Raw genomic sequence first — 16,868 nt, 5'->3', positions numbered from 1 at the left:
GCAGCGAGTTAAATACTAAATAAACACCAAAAGAACTGTGGATGTTGTAAATCAAAATGATTGTCCGCAGTTCTTTCAGTTTTTATTTAGCGTGCAGATTCTAGTTTAACCATACCATTTTTTTTTCTGAAATGTTACCAAATCAAACCAACACCAGGATAAAATTTAGGCCAAGGTTCCAGCCAGGGCACTAATTCAGAAAGGGTGATAAGCCATATTTTGATTATATTTCAGGTCTGGCAAGAAAAATGGTTCCAATAACAAGAATCTCATAACAAGCATGCAAGATTAACACCCTACTGACAAAAATAGGGCAAGAATTATAAAACCCGTAGTAAGCAATTAGACATGGTCTAGCAAGTTTGAAAATTAATGTACATTTTGAAAGTTTACAAAAATACATTTAGAATGATTGGTTCATACAGCATTCAGTTAGATCATTTCAGTGGTTGATTTGTTTACAAGTGTAGCTGTGCCAGTATGACAACAAAACTAGCAAGGTAGAAAATAGCTCAGATATGTCCTGCCCACAAAAAGCAAGACAAATCCAACCTGATTAATACCCGCCACATCAGTCCATTCTAAAATCAGCAGAGCGAATGAAGATGTCAACAGTTCTATAAAGCTGCACCTGCACCCCAATGCCCTGTTTAGCTTGTCAGGGTCACTCAACTCCTGACCTCATTACAGCATTGATCCAAACAAGGGCAAAATGGTTGAACTGCAGAGGAGAAGCAAAAGTGCATTTGACACCAATTCAGTATTTGACTGAGCATGGTGGTGAGGAACCAGAACAAATATGAAGTCAACAGGAATTAGGAGGATAACTTACTGTCCAGAAAACCTAATACAAACTGAAATGGGATAACACAGCAGGCCAGGTAGTATGACAGGAGAAGGAAAGCTGACGTTTCAGCTCAGAAATTATAAGATCTCCATTGTGAGATCAGGGACAAGATGGTCACCAATGATTGCACAATGTTCAGTCCCGTCTCAACACCTCAGATACTGAAGCATTTTACATCAAATTACAGCAAAATTCAGGCTTGAGCTGTTAATTGTCAAGATGTTTGAGCCATACAACCACTATCTTCAACGAGAGAGAATCCAACAATTGTTCCTTGCTATTACCATCACTGAATCCCCCCTTTATTAACATCCTGGGAGTTACCATTAACCAAAAACTGAACTAGAGCTGCTACATAAATACTGTGATACAAGAACAGTCAGAGGTTAGGAATTCCACAACACGTAACTTATCTCCTGACTCCTCAAATCCTATGTACCATCCACAAGGCACAAGTCATGACTGTGACTGAATACTCTGGATGAGTTTAGTTCCAACAACACAAGGAGCTCCAAATTTTCCAAGACAGAGCATTCCACTTGAAAGGTACCACATTTCCCATCTTAAACATTGCTGTCTCCACCACTGACATCCCCCAGCAATATCAGTCTACAAGATGCACCACGCAAACTCACCAAGGCTCCTTAGACAGCACCTTCCAAATCTCTCACTTATAATGACCCACAAGAACATGGACAGCAAATACATACGAACATCACTACCAGCCTCCTCCCACCCCAAGCCACACCATACCAATTTGGAAATATACTGCTATTCCATCACATCTCAAACTAACAAAATGCTCTTTATAATACCTACACTCAAAGGACTGTAACAGTCCCAGAAGACAGCTCACCACCAACTCCTCTGGGGCGATAAGAAATAGGTAATAAGTGCTGGTCTGGCCAGGAGCTTCCACATCATGCGAATGATACTTTTAAAAATCAAGTACTGTATAGTATTCACCAGACAATTGGATGAATCTCAATTTTTAAATCATTAAGAATGGTTCCTAATTTTAAAATCTTCAATTAAGTTCTTTTGCATTCCAAAGTTATGCTTATGATCCATCTTCTCATCACTAAAGCTGAAGTCTCATTTAAAAAAAAGACAGCTGTTCACTGTTACTTGTTACACACGACACCAAATCCAGCCCCTTAAACATTCACTGTCTGCACCATTGACACCACCTGGCAACAGTTTACACGTTAACATACTAAGGTTCCTTAGACATCACCTTCCAAATCACACTTTGTACCACCTAGAAGCACAAGGGGAACAAATTCATAGGAACACCACTACCTGCCTGTTCTCAATCAAACAGAAGGCAGTGGAGGCCAAGTCATTGAGTGTATCTTGCACAGAAGTGGATAGATTTTGATCGGCAAGGGAGTCAAGGGTTACAAGAAGGCAGGAGAATAAGGCTGAAAAACATATCAGCCATGATCGATGAAGAGTGGAGCAGCCTCAATGTGCTGAATCATCTAACTCCACATCTATATCTTATGATCTTATAGTATGGCATTTAGTCACTCCTAACAAACTGTACACCTGCATTTATGCCTCCTCACCTCTTAATTTTATTATGTTATATTTCTAAATTCAGTTGTTTTTCATTAAAGATGTTACTTCACAATTCTTGACTAGGAATTCATTTACAACAAACCTTCCTAATTCACCAATCTTGCTACACGCTTCTTAAATCTTTCAAATATATCCTCAATTTTTCAGTTAAATTTTCTAATATCACAGAAAATATTGCACAGGAGACTCTCACTCCAACAACCATACCAATGTTAAGTTTCCAAATGACACTAACCGATTATCTCAATTTACCGACATTTGTATTATTCCCTTCTTAAAATCATGGTCAGTTTCAAGAACACATGACCATCCTTGTCTGAAACAACCTCCCAATTGACCTCACACTTAAAGAAATTTTGCTGAAAATTTATAGGCATCGGAGAGATATCTGGAATAATATATACAACCCTGTTTTCCTCAGTCAAAGAAGGACATATTTCCCCCCTTCAAAGGGGATGAAATAAGGTTTTGTTAGATTTATTGATGCAATGAAAGAATTGCCCAACAGGAGATCATGTAGATGAGGCTATAATCCCTAAAGATTAGGAGAATGACAGCAGATCTCATTGAATCATGCAACATTCTCCAAAAGCTTGACAGACATGCTGGGAGGATGCATCTGTTTGCTGCATAATCTAGAATTACAAGGTGAAAGTCCAAAAGTCAGAGTTGGACATTTGGCAAAGAGGAAAATGTCTAAACATAAGGACTGTGTGTCATTGGAATTTTCTACCCTCGGCATCACTGATAGGTCAGTCAGAACATATTCGGGGAAGATATAAATAGATTTTGGGTAGTTGAGGATTAAAAGATATGGAGATAGAGCAGGAAAATAGAATTGCCTTAGACCAGTCCCAATCGTATCAAACAGCAGAAAAGGTTCAAAGAATCAACAGCCTATACCTCCCATTTCTTAATCAGTAATAACACTGGTTTGTGTGTGTCATTGCTAACACATCTATTTCAGAGAGATAGTCCAAGACAACACAGTGTGGACCTGGAGGAACACAGCAGGCCAGGCAGCATCAGGGGAGCAAGAACACCAGCATTTTGGGTCAGAACCCTTCATCGGGACCGAAGAAGGGTCCTGAACTGAAACACCAACTTTCCTGTTCCTTTGATGTTGCCTGGCCTGCTGTGTTCCTCCAGGTCCACACTGATGTCTTTTACAGATATGTTTTCACTGATTATGAAGATTCCAATATTTAAAACTTCTATTTGATCTCCCCTTCCGACCTGGAATTTCACTTCCAGTGGAAACATCTGCATTCTTTCATAATCTCTCATGTGATGCCTTTCAGTCAAATCTTCACTGCACCTTTTACATGGCTTGAATATAAATTGGGGCATATACCCCAACAGTAACAACTGTTCTTAGAAAATTTCTCAATTTTTTAAATATTTCTCAATATTCCTACATACATAAGGGGATGTAAACATCTTTATTATGACCTCATGAGTGCATACAGAACTTCAAAGATCAACACGTATAACCCTGGATCTCTCTGTCCCCCTCTGCTGTTAGGAATACTATTTAGACACTTCTTTACATTTATCATTTCTTCTCTATACACGTTTGTCACTTCTCTACTTTGAGACAGCACTGACATTATTTTAAAATTTGCCTATGCCTTTCTGCAATCTTCCTCAGATCATAATTCCTCAAACTCAGTCAAACACTTGTTGCTCCCCATTTGCTGTCTTGGATGGACCTGGATTTGGACTCCCCTGCCCTGTCAGGGGAGGGGATATGTTTAGTATCCCCCCCCGCCTGCCCTGTCAGCGGAGGGGATATGTTTAGTATCCCCCAATGTCCAACCTGGCTATCACTTGCCCAGTACTGCCATTACCTCTTATCCCAGCCTGTCTCCTCATAGTCCCTAGATACCCCTGTCACCAGTGCCCCGTTAGCATTCGTCCCAGCACCACCCGCATTACTACATCTCCATACCCGTTACCCCTGCCCCAGGTGTGTGTCTATCTGTCTCTCCCTCCCTCCCGGTATCTCTCTGCACAACACATATTACCTCTCTCTTCCCCAACTGTATTCGCCCTCGACCCTCAGGATCATCTATCTCCCCCGCCCCCGTACTACCTATGTCCCATCCCCATCCCTACCCCGCATTACTCCTGCCCACCAAGTACTCCCCCCATAACACCATTGCCCTAGTATCACCCTTTCCCCCAATATTTTCCCGTTATTACCCCCTCCCCAGTTTTACCTCATCTCTCTCCCCCCGAGTATGCCCCCCTTGTTATTACCCCTTACCCCAGTATTACCCCTCTACTCGCCCCCCGATATAATACTCCTCCATCACTCAGGTACTACCCCCACCAAGTATTATCCCCAGAATTCCCTCGTTCCTCCCGAGTATTGTCCCTCTAACCCCCATGTTACCCTCTCTCTCCCCCAGTATTAACCACTCCCTGGTATTGGCCCGGGAATCACCCCGCTCCTAGCAATTACCTCTCTCCCTCGGATCGGGCCTGTTTTCTCGATGAAGCAGCTGCCGCCTGCACTTGGCCGATACCCAGGCTGCTCCGCGAGCTGCTCTCCCATTGGCTGCCCTCAACAAACATCCGCCTTCCCATAGGTTCATCAAGCGTCACGTGCAGCTACTGGCGGTACTATTGGCGGAAGGTCTCGGCGGGCCGGCCGCAACAACCAATCAGAGAGGCTCCGTTGATGAGACTGTAACCTCACGAGGCAGAGGTGAACTCAGTCAAACAGAAATTAAACGGTGTGAGGGTCGGGGGGACCGGAGTGACACGGACCCCCGGGGGGTGGGGGAGGATCTGGAGTGACACGGACCTGGGGACCGGAGTGAAACCGTCCCATGTCTTCGATAACGTAGTGTAATGAACAAGTGTAATAGTTAATCTAGCAAAATCGACCAATGATCATAAAGTCCAATAGATAATGCGTTGAAATAACCAAGTGTAGTAAATATAAATATCCACTATAATTGATTATACAGTATAATAAAGCAGTGTAATAGATGTAATCCAGTGTACTAGATATTACACTCATAGATAAAACAGTTAAATAACCCAGTGACATAAACCAGAGTAACAAATAATATAGTCAAATAATAAGTATAATTGACTCTCTGGTGTAATAACGCAATAAATTAGATATTACACTGTAATAGTTACTACAGTCAAATAACCCAGTGAAATAGACATCAGTGAAATAATTAATAATTCTATAAAACCAGAAATAAATAACCCAGAGTAATAGATAACCTGTTGTAATAATCCAGTGAAATTACTCAGTATGGTAGATAACCCAGTGAGTTTGACAATTGAATTTAATAAACCAGAAAACTAAATAAGTAAAATAGATAACCTAGTGAATGTACAAGCCTGTGAACTAGCCCAGTGATATTGGATAACCCAGTGAAAGTAATTACCCAGTGAAATACATAATCCACCAAATTAAACTGTAAAATAGATAATCCAGTGAAGTAGAAAATCCAATTGAATGGATAACCCAGTGAAATTACCCATTGAAATAAATAAATCAGTGAAGAATGTAATCTAGTGAAATAGACAACCCAGTAAATGCATAATTTAGTTAATTTCATGATCCAGTTAAATAAATAACCCAGTGAAAATAGAAAATCCAGAGATACATATGTAGTCTAGTTGAATAATTAACTCAGTTACACAGGTAACTCAGTGAAATAACTAAACCGTTTAAATCAATATCCCAGTGAAATAAACTAATGAAATAAATAACCCACAGATATAAATTAGCCAATGCTGTAAATAATCCTGTTTCATAAACTGGTAAAATAATCCTTTGAAGTGATACAGTGAAATAATCCCATAAAATAAATTAGTCAAAAAATATCGTGTAGCAAATAAACTAATGACAGTAAATTAGTTTTAAAAAATCCAGTGAAACAAGTAACCCAGTGAAATAAACTAGTGAACTAAATCATGGACGTAATCCAGTGCAATAAACCAGTGAAATGCCCGGTGAGATACACCATTAGAATGACGTTATGAAATAAACTAGTGAAAGAACCCTGGGAAATGAAATAGTCTAATAAAGAGGTTGACAGGCCTGCTTTTCCTGTTAAGTTTTAAGTTGTCGGTAAGACGGCTAGAGAAGCTGCATAACTTAGGAAAGGGTATCGGCAGCAGAAATATTTCCCAGATATTCTGATACTTCCCTGAAGCTGCTACAGCTTGTTTGCCGGAGGACCTTATATGCAGGAAGTGTTGACAGCTGTAAGGATTCAACCTCCTGGTTTTGGGTATTGAACAGCAACTGCTGAGAGTTGTGTCAGCTGCATGTTTCTAGATGTGGCCACCCTGCAGGTTAAGAGTGCACAAGTAGATAGAGACAGCCGAGGAGGATAAGGCAGGAAGTGCATCCTGTTCTCCAGCAGATATTACATTTTGTATCTTGGTGTGAGTGATGGATCATCCCCAGGCATGCAGTCAGAGCCAAGTGTGTGGCAACACAGCTATCTGCTCTGTGCAGATATCATATTACAGGATTTGGTAGTAAGGGAGCGAACAGGATTTTCTGCATCTTCGGATGTGCATCCAGGATGATATTTCTGCCTCCCTGATGCCAAAATCAAGGATATCGCTAACCAGCTGCCGAGCACTAAAGGGAGCGGGTGAACAGTCAGCTGCTTTGGTCTACATTGATACCAACTTAGGCAGAAATAGGAATGAGATCCTGTATTCAGGCTTTGGGAAACTAGGAAGGAGACTTGTGGTGTGGACCTCAAATGTAGTAATCTCTGGATTACACACAGTGCCAAGAGGCATTGCACATAGAAATAGGAGAATAGATCAGCGGAATATGAAACTGGCGAGATTGTGCAGGAGCTTTAAATTGTTGGTACATTGGGTCATGTTCTATGCAGGCTGGTTGAGTTGCACCGCAACACGGCAGGACCAGGATCATGAAATGTGTTCTCATGAGCTGGTTCATAGTCTTGGCAGGGGATTGAGAACCAGAATGTGACATTAGAAAGGAGAAAGAATGTGCACAAAGGTTTGACAGACAGATAGCATAGAGTAAGAAAACGTAGATGTTATTTGGGGATCAGTACACGATGAAATGCCAGAAGTCTGAATTATTAGAAAATAGATGACAGGTTAGACAAAGGATCTTGATCGGCACAGGCTTGGAGGGCCGAAGGCCCTGTTCCTGTGCTGTTGGTTTCTTTGTTCTTTGTATTTCTGTGCACAGATGTAAATACTCCTGTACGCCAAGAGAAGCAGGGAAAAAAAGGAGTTGGAATGACACTATTGATTAAGGTTACAGTGCTGGAGAGAGGTTGTCCCTAAAGGGATCAAGAACAGAATCAATTTCATTAGATGTTGGTACCATTGCAATACTAGGTATGTTATATAGTTCATCAAATAGTCGGAGAAGATACAGAGAAGCAGATTTGCAGGGGAAATACAGATTAATGCAATAACGGAATAAAGATCATGGTGAACTTTACTTATCCTAATAGAGTCTGGGTAATAATTTGGGTGAGTGACTGGAACAAGAGTATAATTGTGAATCAATGTTTTTCTTTATACTGAAGGAAGGTGTACAGTGGGGTTTCTCAGTGATCAGAATTAGAGTCTCTTTGAATTGAATTGAATTAGCTTTATGGTAACATGTACTCAAATGAATACAGTGGAAAGTTTATAAGGTGCCACTTGTGGTGCCATCTTAGATACCTAGTTACAGATTCTTCATTATATTAATGACTTAAACGTGGGTGTTTGGGTATACCTGTTGCAATGAAAGTTACCGCAGGAAAGTGTGACATGATGCATTTCGGTACAAAAAAATTGAGGGCTCAATTCAGAAGGGTCATTGACCGCAAAACATTAATTCTGCTTTCTCTACACAGATACTGCTAGGGCTGCTGAGATTTTTCAGCAATTTCTGTTTTTGTTTCTGGGTTCCAGCATCCACAGTTCTTTGTTATTTTTTCTCAGTTGAAATATTGTGTCCAATTTTAGACACATATTTTGGGAATAATGTGAATGCTTTCGAAAGGGTGCAGGAAAGATTTAGTTCCAGGGACTTTTGGGACTTTAGTTAGTGGATCATTTGAAGAATTGCTGCCTGTTCTCCTCTGAGAGGAGAAAGTTAAGAGATTTGCTAGAAATATTCACAATAGATAGAAAATAAGCCAAATGTGGAAGGAGAATGGCCAAGAGAACAGCAATTTAAATTAAAATGCAAAATGCTAACATAAGGGAGAACTATTTTACATTTTGAGTAGTTTGGAATTTGAACTATCCAAGAGTGGGGTACAGGAAGTATACACTGTGTGTAATCCAGAGATTACTACATTTGAAATCTACACCACAGCTCTCCTTCCTAGTTTCCCAATAGTGGTCTAAAAAGCAAAATTGGAAATCCCAAAAAAAAATCAAAAACGCAGGACTCCGGGAGAAAGGGTGAGGAATGTTGGGTTAGCTGAGTTGCCTTTGCAAATATTCAACAGGGGCACAGCAGGCTGAATGGCCCACTTCTGTGGTTCTATGATTTTACATAATCTTTCATCAGCGTGGCAAGCCTGGCTTCACATATGTGTCTCGGAAATCAGGCAGATTCGAAATGATCCATTTTGGTGAGGTGAGCCAAAATTTCATTTATTAGACATTTGGACTCCCCAGTTGTGTTCAATTGTCCTCATTTCTGGCTTTCCCGTTCTTCTACCTCTGCATGCACCATGGGAAGATGTCAAGGGTTGATAATGTGGACCTGTTAAGTGAGTGTTGAAATGTACAGCATAGCTGCTTTTGATAGAGCTGGGCCTAAGAGCTTTTACTCTCACTTACCTTTCTTCTCCTCATAAATAAAGTTTGTCAAATTGAGAGACATGTAAGAGTTCAAATCAGTACTTTGAAAACAGCTAATAAAAGGTAAGTAACTTTTAAAGGTTAATTAAAAGCTAAGTAGATGTAAAAGTAAACTTATTTGTGGGAACAAAGTGTCCTAACTAAGAATATATCTGTAAGCTGCCAGCAAAACAAATTGCAAGAACAACATCACAATGCTGTGCTGGCATGACTAAAAACCAAGGGTATATGTAATTAATTAAAAGCAGTGTGCAAATCTCACCTCCAGCTGTGACAAAATCATGATGGGGATGAAAATAAGCACAAAAAAAGACACGCTGGACAAAAGACATTGAATAGACAATGGATATATATAAACTGTGAGATTCACCTGTTTCATTTTAATTCCAGTATGGTGGAGACTGACAGCCAATACTCAGCATGACTTCAGTGTATAATGATAGCAATATGAAAGAATTTACAGTTTGGCTGAAACCTTTCTCTGTTTCTTGAGGGATAATCAACACCTGTTGATTGCGAAGTAGATTTAGAACATTCATTTGTGTACACATATTTGAATCAGAAACAGGAGTGGGCCACACAGGCTCTCAGACATGCTCTGCCCATTCAGTAAGATCATATCTGATCTGATTGTAACCACATTCCTGCCTGCCCTGATAAACTTCCAACCATTGCTTAGCAAGAATCCATCTACATCTGCATTAAAAAATATTCATAGACTATGCTTCCATCGGCTTTTCAAAAACAGAAATGTAAGTTAATCTCTTCTTAATAGGTGACCACTGATTTTTAAGCAACAGTAACACCCTAGTTCTAGATTGTCCCACAATAGGAGATGCCTCTGCCTGATCTAACATGTCAAATCCTCTCAGGATTATATATGTTTCAATCAAGTCACCTTACTCTCCTAAAATTCAGCAGCAGACAGAAGCTTAGCATATTCAACTTTTCCTCATAAGGCAACCCACGTATTTCAGGTATTATTTAGGAAATTTCTTCTGAACTGCCTCCAACATAATGCCATCCTTCCTTAAATAAAGTGTCTAATGCTGTGCACAGTATTTCAGATGCAGTCTGACCTGTGCCCTGTACAACTGAAGTTTCACCTCCCTAATTTTACATTCAATTCCCCTATTAGTTTTCCTAATTACTTGCTGTGCCTGCATAATCTTTTGCAATTCACACATGAAGACACCCAGATTCCTCTGCATCTTGGAGTTCTGCAATCTCTCGCCATTTAGTAAATATTTTTAATTTTCCAGCCAAAATGGACATTTACACATTTTCCCACATTACATTCAACTTGCAACATCATTGCTCATTCATTTAACCCATAAGTACCTTTTTTTAAACATCCTTGTGTACCTTTTATAATTTACTTTCCTACCTACCTTTGTGCCATCAGCAAATTTTGCAACAGTACCTTCCATCTCTTCATCGAAGTCATTTGTATAAACTGTAAACTCTGTAAAGCACTGATCCCCTGTGGCACACCACTCATTGCATCTTATCAGTCTGAAAAACAAAATTTACATCTACTCTTTGCTCTCTGTTAGCCAGGCAATTTTCTATCTATGCCAATATTCTACCTTTTACACCCAGAGCTTTTACTTTCTTCATTAACCTTTGAAGTGAAACCTTAGCAAAAGTTTTCTGGAAGTCTAAGTACTGTACATCCACTGGTTCCTCATGCACAACATGGGTTATCTCCTCAAATAATTCCAATAAATTAGTCAAACATAATTTCCTTTTCACAGAACACTGCCTGACTAACTTGACCTTATCAAAATGCCTTGTTGTAACTTATTTATAGTAGCTTCTAACATCTTCCTTGAGATAGATGTTAAGCCAACTAAGCCTGTAGTTTCTTGTTTCTGCTTCCCTCTTTTTTTTCAATAAAGAAGTTCCATTTGCTATCTTCTAATCAAATTGGTCTATCCCTAAAAAAAAGGGTGTTTTGGAAAATTGAAACCAATGCATCAACTATCTCACTGGCCACTGGAATTAGTCTGCATCTGCAACAATTAACTCAGTACCACTTTGGTTTTCCAGAGTTTCTCCCTCCCTTCCATTTTCTTATTTATAACTGGTTCTGGGATGTTGCTCAGATCCTCTATAATGAATTCTCAAGCAAAATACTTAATAAATTCACAAGTCATTTCCTTATTTTCTATTATTAATACTCCAGTCTCACATTCTGTAGGACAAACACTGACTTTATTGAGATAACAAAGTTTGAAGCTGGATGAACACAGCAGGCCAAGCAGCATCTCAGGAGCACAAAAGCTGACGTTTCGGGCCTAGACCCATTCATTTCTTTCTTATTTATTTATTGAAACCCTTACTTGTTTGCTTTTGCCCAGCTTTCTCTCATTTTTCCCTCCTTATCATTTTTTGATTGTTCTTTGGTTTGTTACATTCTGTCCAATCTTCTGACCTGCCACCTGTCTTGGCACAACTACATGCTTTTTGTTTGGTTTGATTGTACCTTTAACACTTCCAGTTAATCACATTTGGTGGGTCTGTACCTTGGAATTTTTCTTACTTGCTGGAATGTATCCATTCTGAAAAATTCCCTTAAATGTCAGCCACTACACCTTTATGAACCTATCCTTTAACGTAATTTGTCAATTCACTCTAGCCAACTCTCCTTTCTTGCCCTCATAATTGCCCTTACCCAATTTAAGAAATAGTTTTAGATATATTCCTCTCTTCCTTAAACTAAATGTGAAACTCAACCATGTTATGGCTGCTGTTACCAAGAGGAACCTTCAGTATGAGATCATGAATGCATCCTATTTCACTGCATGATAGAAGTTTAGTACAGCCTGCTCCAATATATTTGGTTCTAAGAAAATATTCTCATCTACACTACCTTAGCCCATATGACTTTTCCAGTTGCTAGATAGATTAACATCTCTCATGATTATCATCCTACCCTTCTGATAAGCTCACATTATTTCTTCTTTTATACCCCACCCTACTGTGTGGTTTCTGATAGGAGGTGAGTACATCACTCCTACATGTGGCCTTTTGCCTTTACCATTTCTTGTTTCCACATCTTGGTTTTCTAATCTTAGGTCACCCATCTCTATTATGCTAATACTGTTCTTAACCAACGGAACCATAGCTCCTTCATTTCTTTATTCTCTGTTATTTCTAAATGTCCTGTACCCTTCAAGATTTAGGCCCAATCCATAATTCTTTGCTAACAGATAATATTCCTCCAAATCTGTTTGCACTGTTAGTTTATCTATTTTGTTTCAATGCTCTGTGATTTCAGATACAGAGCTGTTAGTCTTATTCTTTTACCTTCTTTGTAAATTCTAAGTTGTTGCTTAACTGTTCAATTCATTCTTCTATCCCTCCATGTTTACAATTTCTGTAATAATAACTTTCTCTTTGATCTTGAGTATTCTGTTTGATTGACGACATCTTCTCAAATATGATCCTTTGTCCTACTGTTTAGTTTAAAACCCGCTCTCCTTCCCTAGTGATGTAGTCAGCAAGAACACTCTCCCCAGAATGGTTCAGGTGGAGACTGTCCCATTGGTACAGATCCCACTTTACCCAGCACCCTATGAACACTAACCCAATTCTCCTCCAGCAGTCTTTTAGCCCACCATTCATCTCTTTAATCTGATCTTACCTGTGCCAACTTGTCTCAGGTGACAATGTAGTGATTATTACTGAGGTTTTGGAGTAGATTTGTATCTCGGCATCTGGGTGTTGAGTTCGGCTGCCTCACCGAGCTGGTTTGTTGTTCCGCAGACATTTCGTTACCGTGCTGGGTAACATTGTCAGTGCAGCCTTTGATGAAGCGTCAGTGTATTTTCCCGCCTGGTTTTTAAACTCTGGAATCCGTTCAGCTGGATTGCCTGACTTCTGGTTTTCCTTCATAGTGAAGTGTATGTGGGGTTGACTTCTATGTGTTTATTGATGGCTTTCTTTGTGGAGTGCCAGGTTTCTAGGAATTCCCTCTGCTTAGCTTGTCCCAGGATTTTGATGTTGTAGCAGTTGAATTGGTGGTTTTCCTTATCCATGTGGATTGAGATGAGTGAGTATTGTTCATGTCTTTTTGTAGCCAATTGGTGTTCATGTACTCTTGTTGTTAGTTTCCTTCTAGTGCACAAGCCAGAAGTACCCCTTAGACCCATAGTCTCCCTACCAGGCACTCCATCGCACAGATCAGCCAAGGAACTTCAAAGGCGACTCAGGAACCTAGTCAACAAGTCACCCAACTCTATCCACTCAGCCCAAGTCTGTCAAAGACATAAGGGTAGATGACAAGGAGACCATGATATCGCTTGATGTCACTGTCCTATTTACGTCAATAGACATACCACTAGCAAGTGAAACAATGACAGCACTACTGGAACAAGAGCAAGACTCCAGTGAAAGCATCTCCACAGACCACATGGTCAAACTACTGGAACCTATGCCTCACCGTCCACTTCACTTTCAACACCCAAACATACAAACAAATCAACGGGACATCCATGGGATTACCTCTCTCCGGACTCATAGCAGAGGCAGTGATGCAAAGGCTAGAAAGGATGGCCCTTCCACTAATCCAACCAAAACTATGGATATGCTACGTGGACGACACCTTTGTCATCATTAAACAGACCAAACTAGAGGAGACATACAAACTTATAAACAAAATCCTCACCGAATAAAATTCACCAGAGAGGAGAAGAAGAACAAACAGCTCCAATTCCTAGTCATCATGGTAGACCGCACGACAAATGGGGAACTCCAAATGAAAGTAAACAGAAAAGCTGCACACACAGACCAGGTACTGAACTTCAGTAGTAACCATCCCAACACAAATGAAGCTGTGTGCAAGCACTATTTAAACGGGCAGCAACACGGAACTACGCCAAGAGGAAGAAGAATACCTCTTCCAGGTTTTCAAGGATAATGGATATCCAAAAAACTGGGTCGGAAGATGCCTACACGAACAACATCAGGAAGATACTACACGCCCCAACACAGTCATCACATTACCCTACATCAGAAACACATCAGAACTAACCACTAGACTTCTACAACCGCTGGGCATCAGAGTGGCACACAAGCCCACATCAACCATACGATAACTGCTCACCCAAACTAAAGACCCAGTCTCCGCCATGGACAGGACCAATGTCATCTATAAGATCCCCTGCAGAGACTGTGAGGTACACTACATTGGACGAACAGGAAGGAAACTAACAACAAGGGTATGTGAACACCAACTGGCTACAAAAAGACACCACCAGTACTCACTCATCTCAATCCACATGGACAAGGAGAACCACCAATTTGATTGGGAGAACACCAAAATCCTGGGACAAGCTAAACAGAGACAGTCATGGGAATTCCTGAAAGCGTGGCACTCCACGAAGAAAGCCATTAATAAAAACATTGAACTCAACCCCATATACCCTCCACTGCAAAGGAAAACCAGAAGTGAGGAAATCCAGCTGAACGGACTCCAGAATTTAAAAACCAGGCAGGAAAACACACCAACGCTTCATTGGAGACTGCACTGATGATGTTACCCAGCACGGTAATGAAATGTCTGTGGAACAACAAACCAGCTCGGCGAGCCAACCAACCTCAAGAGATTATTACCTTTGAAGTTTTGCTTCGTACTTTGGTGCCTTCCTCCTTGTACTGCATATGCTGAACCACCTTCCTTCTCCTGTCTATGTCATTGAAACCAACATGGATCATGACAACTGGATCCTACCCCTCCCCGGAAATTCATCACCAGCTCAGAGCAGATGTCCTGAACCTTGGCATCAGGCAGATGACACAGCTATCTGCACTCATACTCTTTGTTACCAGGAAGAATATCAATCCTCTGACTATACTGTCCCCTACGACCACTGCGTTCCTTCTCTCTCCCCTGCTTGAATGGTTTCCTGTGCTTCTCTGGACTGGACTTTCTTCAAACCTACAGAGACACTGGGAGATATTTATGGAGGAAGAGTTTCTTCAAAAAAAATTCAATGAAAATGAAGATGTCACGTGAATGTGTACTGTTTCTATAATTTCTAATGAGAATAGGAACATATGGACGACACTAATTATCACTGACACACTTTACGGAAGTTTTCCAGAGACCATTAATACAGTTGTGGGGTTAGTTAGATTAGATTCAGTGTTCACATGCCAGAATTATTTCATCAGGTACAATTCTCACCCCTCATCCAGAGGTTTCTGAAATCCCAAACAAGTTTTTCTTTAAATAATAATTGATACATTGTTGTTAATAAACTGTAGAAACAACAAAGAAATTTTCAAGGGCAAGCAGCATCTTAGGAGCACAAAAGCTGACGTTTCGGGCCTAGACCCTGGTTTTATTTCAGATAATTACGTTTGTGGTCTTGTAGGGTACATTTCCAGCCAGCTGGTGGCACTGTCAGACCATGTCAAACGCTTTCTGTGCAAAGGTCCTGTAAAATGGTCTCAAAAGCTCTCTGCAATGGTACAAATTCCGAGCTACAGCAACATTCCTTTACTGATCTCCAAATTACACAAACCTGGAAAATATTTAACAGACCAAACAAACAAAAATGTTATAAGTAAGCCTCACCGAGCTAAATGAAAAGGTTCCCTGTATTAGGGATGTTGATTGAGGAAGAATTGCCTCTGAGTAAAACTCACTGCTATTTAAAACGATCTTTAAATCCTGCATAATAAAATGTGAGGCTCGATGAACACAGCAGGCCCAGCAGCATCTCAGGAGCACAAAAGCTGACGTTTTCGGCCTAGACCCTTCATCAGACAGGGGGATGGGGAGAGGGTTCTGGAATAAATAGGGAGAGAGGGGGAGGCGGACCGAAGATGGAGAGAAAAGAAGATAGGTGGAGAGGAGAGTATAGGTGGGGAGATAGGGAGGGGATAGGTCAGTCCAGGGAAGATGGACAGGTCAGGGAGGTGGGATGAGGTTAGTGGGTAGGAGATGGAGGTGCGGCTTGGGGTGGGAGGAAGGGATGGGTGAAAGGAAGAACAGGTTAGAGAGGCAGAGACAGGCTGGACTGGTTTTGGGATGCAGTGTGTGGAGGGGAAGAGCTGGGCTGGTTGTGTGGTGCAGTGAGGGGAGGGGACGAACTGGGCTGGTTTTGGGATGCGGTGGGGGAAGGGGATATTTTGAAGCTGGTGAAGTCCTCATTGATACCATTGGGCTGCAGGGTTCCCAAGTGGAATATGAGTTGCTGTTCCTGCAACCTTCGGGTGGCATCATTGTGGCACTGCAGGAGGCCCATGATGGACATGTCATCTAAAGAATGGGAGGGGGAGTGGAAATGGTTCGCAACTGGGAGGTGCAGTTGTTTATTGCGAACCGAGCAGAGGTGTTCTGCAAAGCAGTCCCAAGCCTCCGCTTGGTTTCCCCAATGTAGAGGAAGCCACACCGGGTACAATGGATACAGTATACCACATTGGCAGATGTGCAGGTGAACCTGTCCATCATTTGACATGTCCATCATGGGCCTCCTGCAGTGCCACAATGATGCCACCCGAAGGTTGCAAGAACAGCAACTCATATTCTGCTTGGGAACCCTGCAGCCCAATGGTATCAATGTGGACTTCACCAGCTTCAAAA

At 41.0% G+C, this 16,868-nt stretch overlaps 1 protein-coding gene across 1 annotated transcript in view; it reads right to left on the bottom strand.

Annotated features, from left to right (window-relative positions):
* The window catches only part of nup93 (nucleoporin 93), a 114,427-nt gene extending 109,442 nt beyond the window's left edge, over positions 1-4,985 (bottom strand). The window contains exon 1 of the mRNA XM_048547025.1: positions 4,899-4,985. The gene's annotated coding sequence lies outside the window, so the exon portion shown is untranslated. The remainder of the gene's footprint in view (positions 1-4,898) is intronic.
* Positions 4,986-16,868: the final 11,883 nt, after the last annotated feature.

The sequence above is a fragment of the Stegostoma tigrinum genome, chromosome 16, assembly GCF_030684315.1.
Source record: "Stegostoma tigrinum isolate sSteTig4 chromosome 16, sSteTig4.hap1, whole genome shotgun sequence".
NCBI lineage: Eukaryota > Metazoa > Chordata > Chondrichthyes > Orectolobiformes > Stegostomatidae > Stegostoma > Stegostoma tigrinum.
Note: the sequence above shows the minus strand (reverse complement) of the source record. Positions and strands in the feature narration are given on the sequence as shown.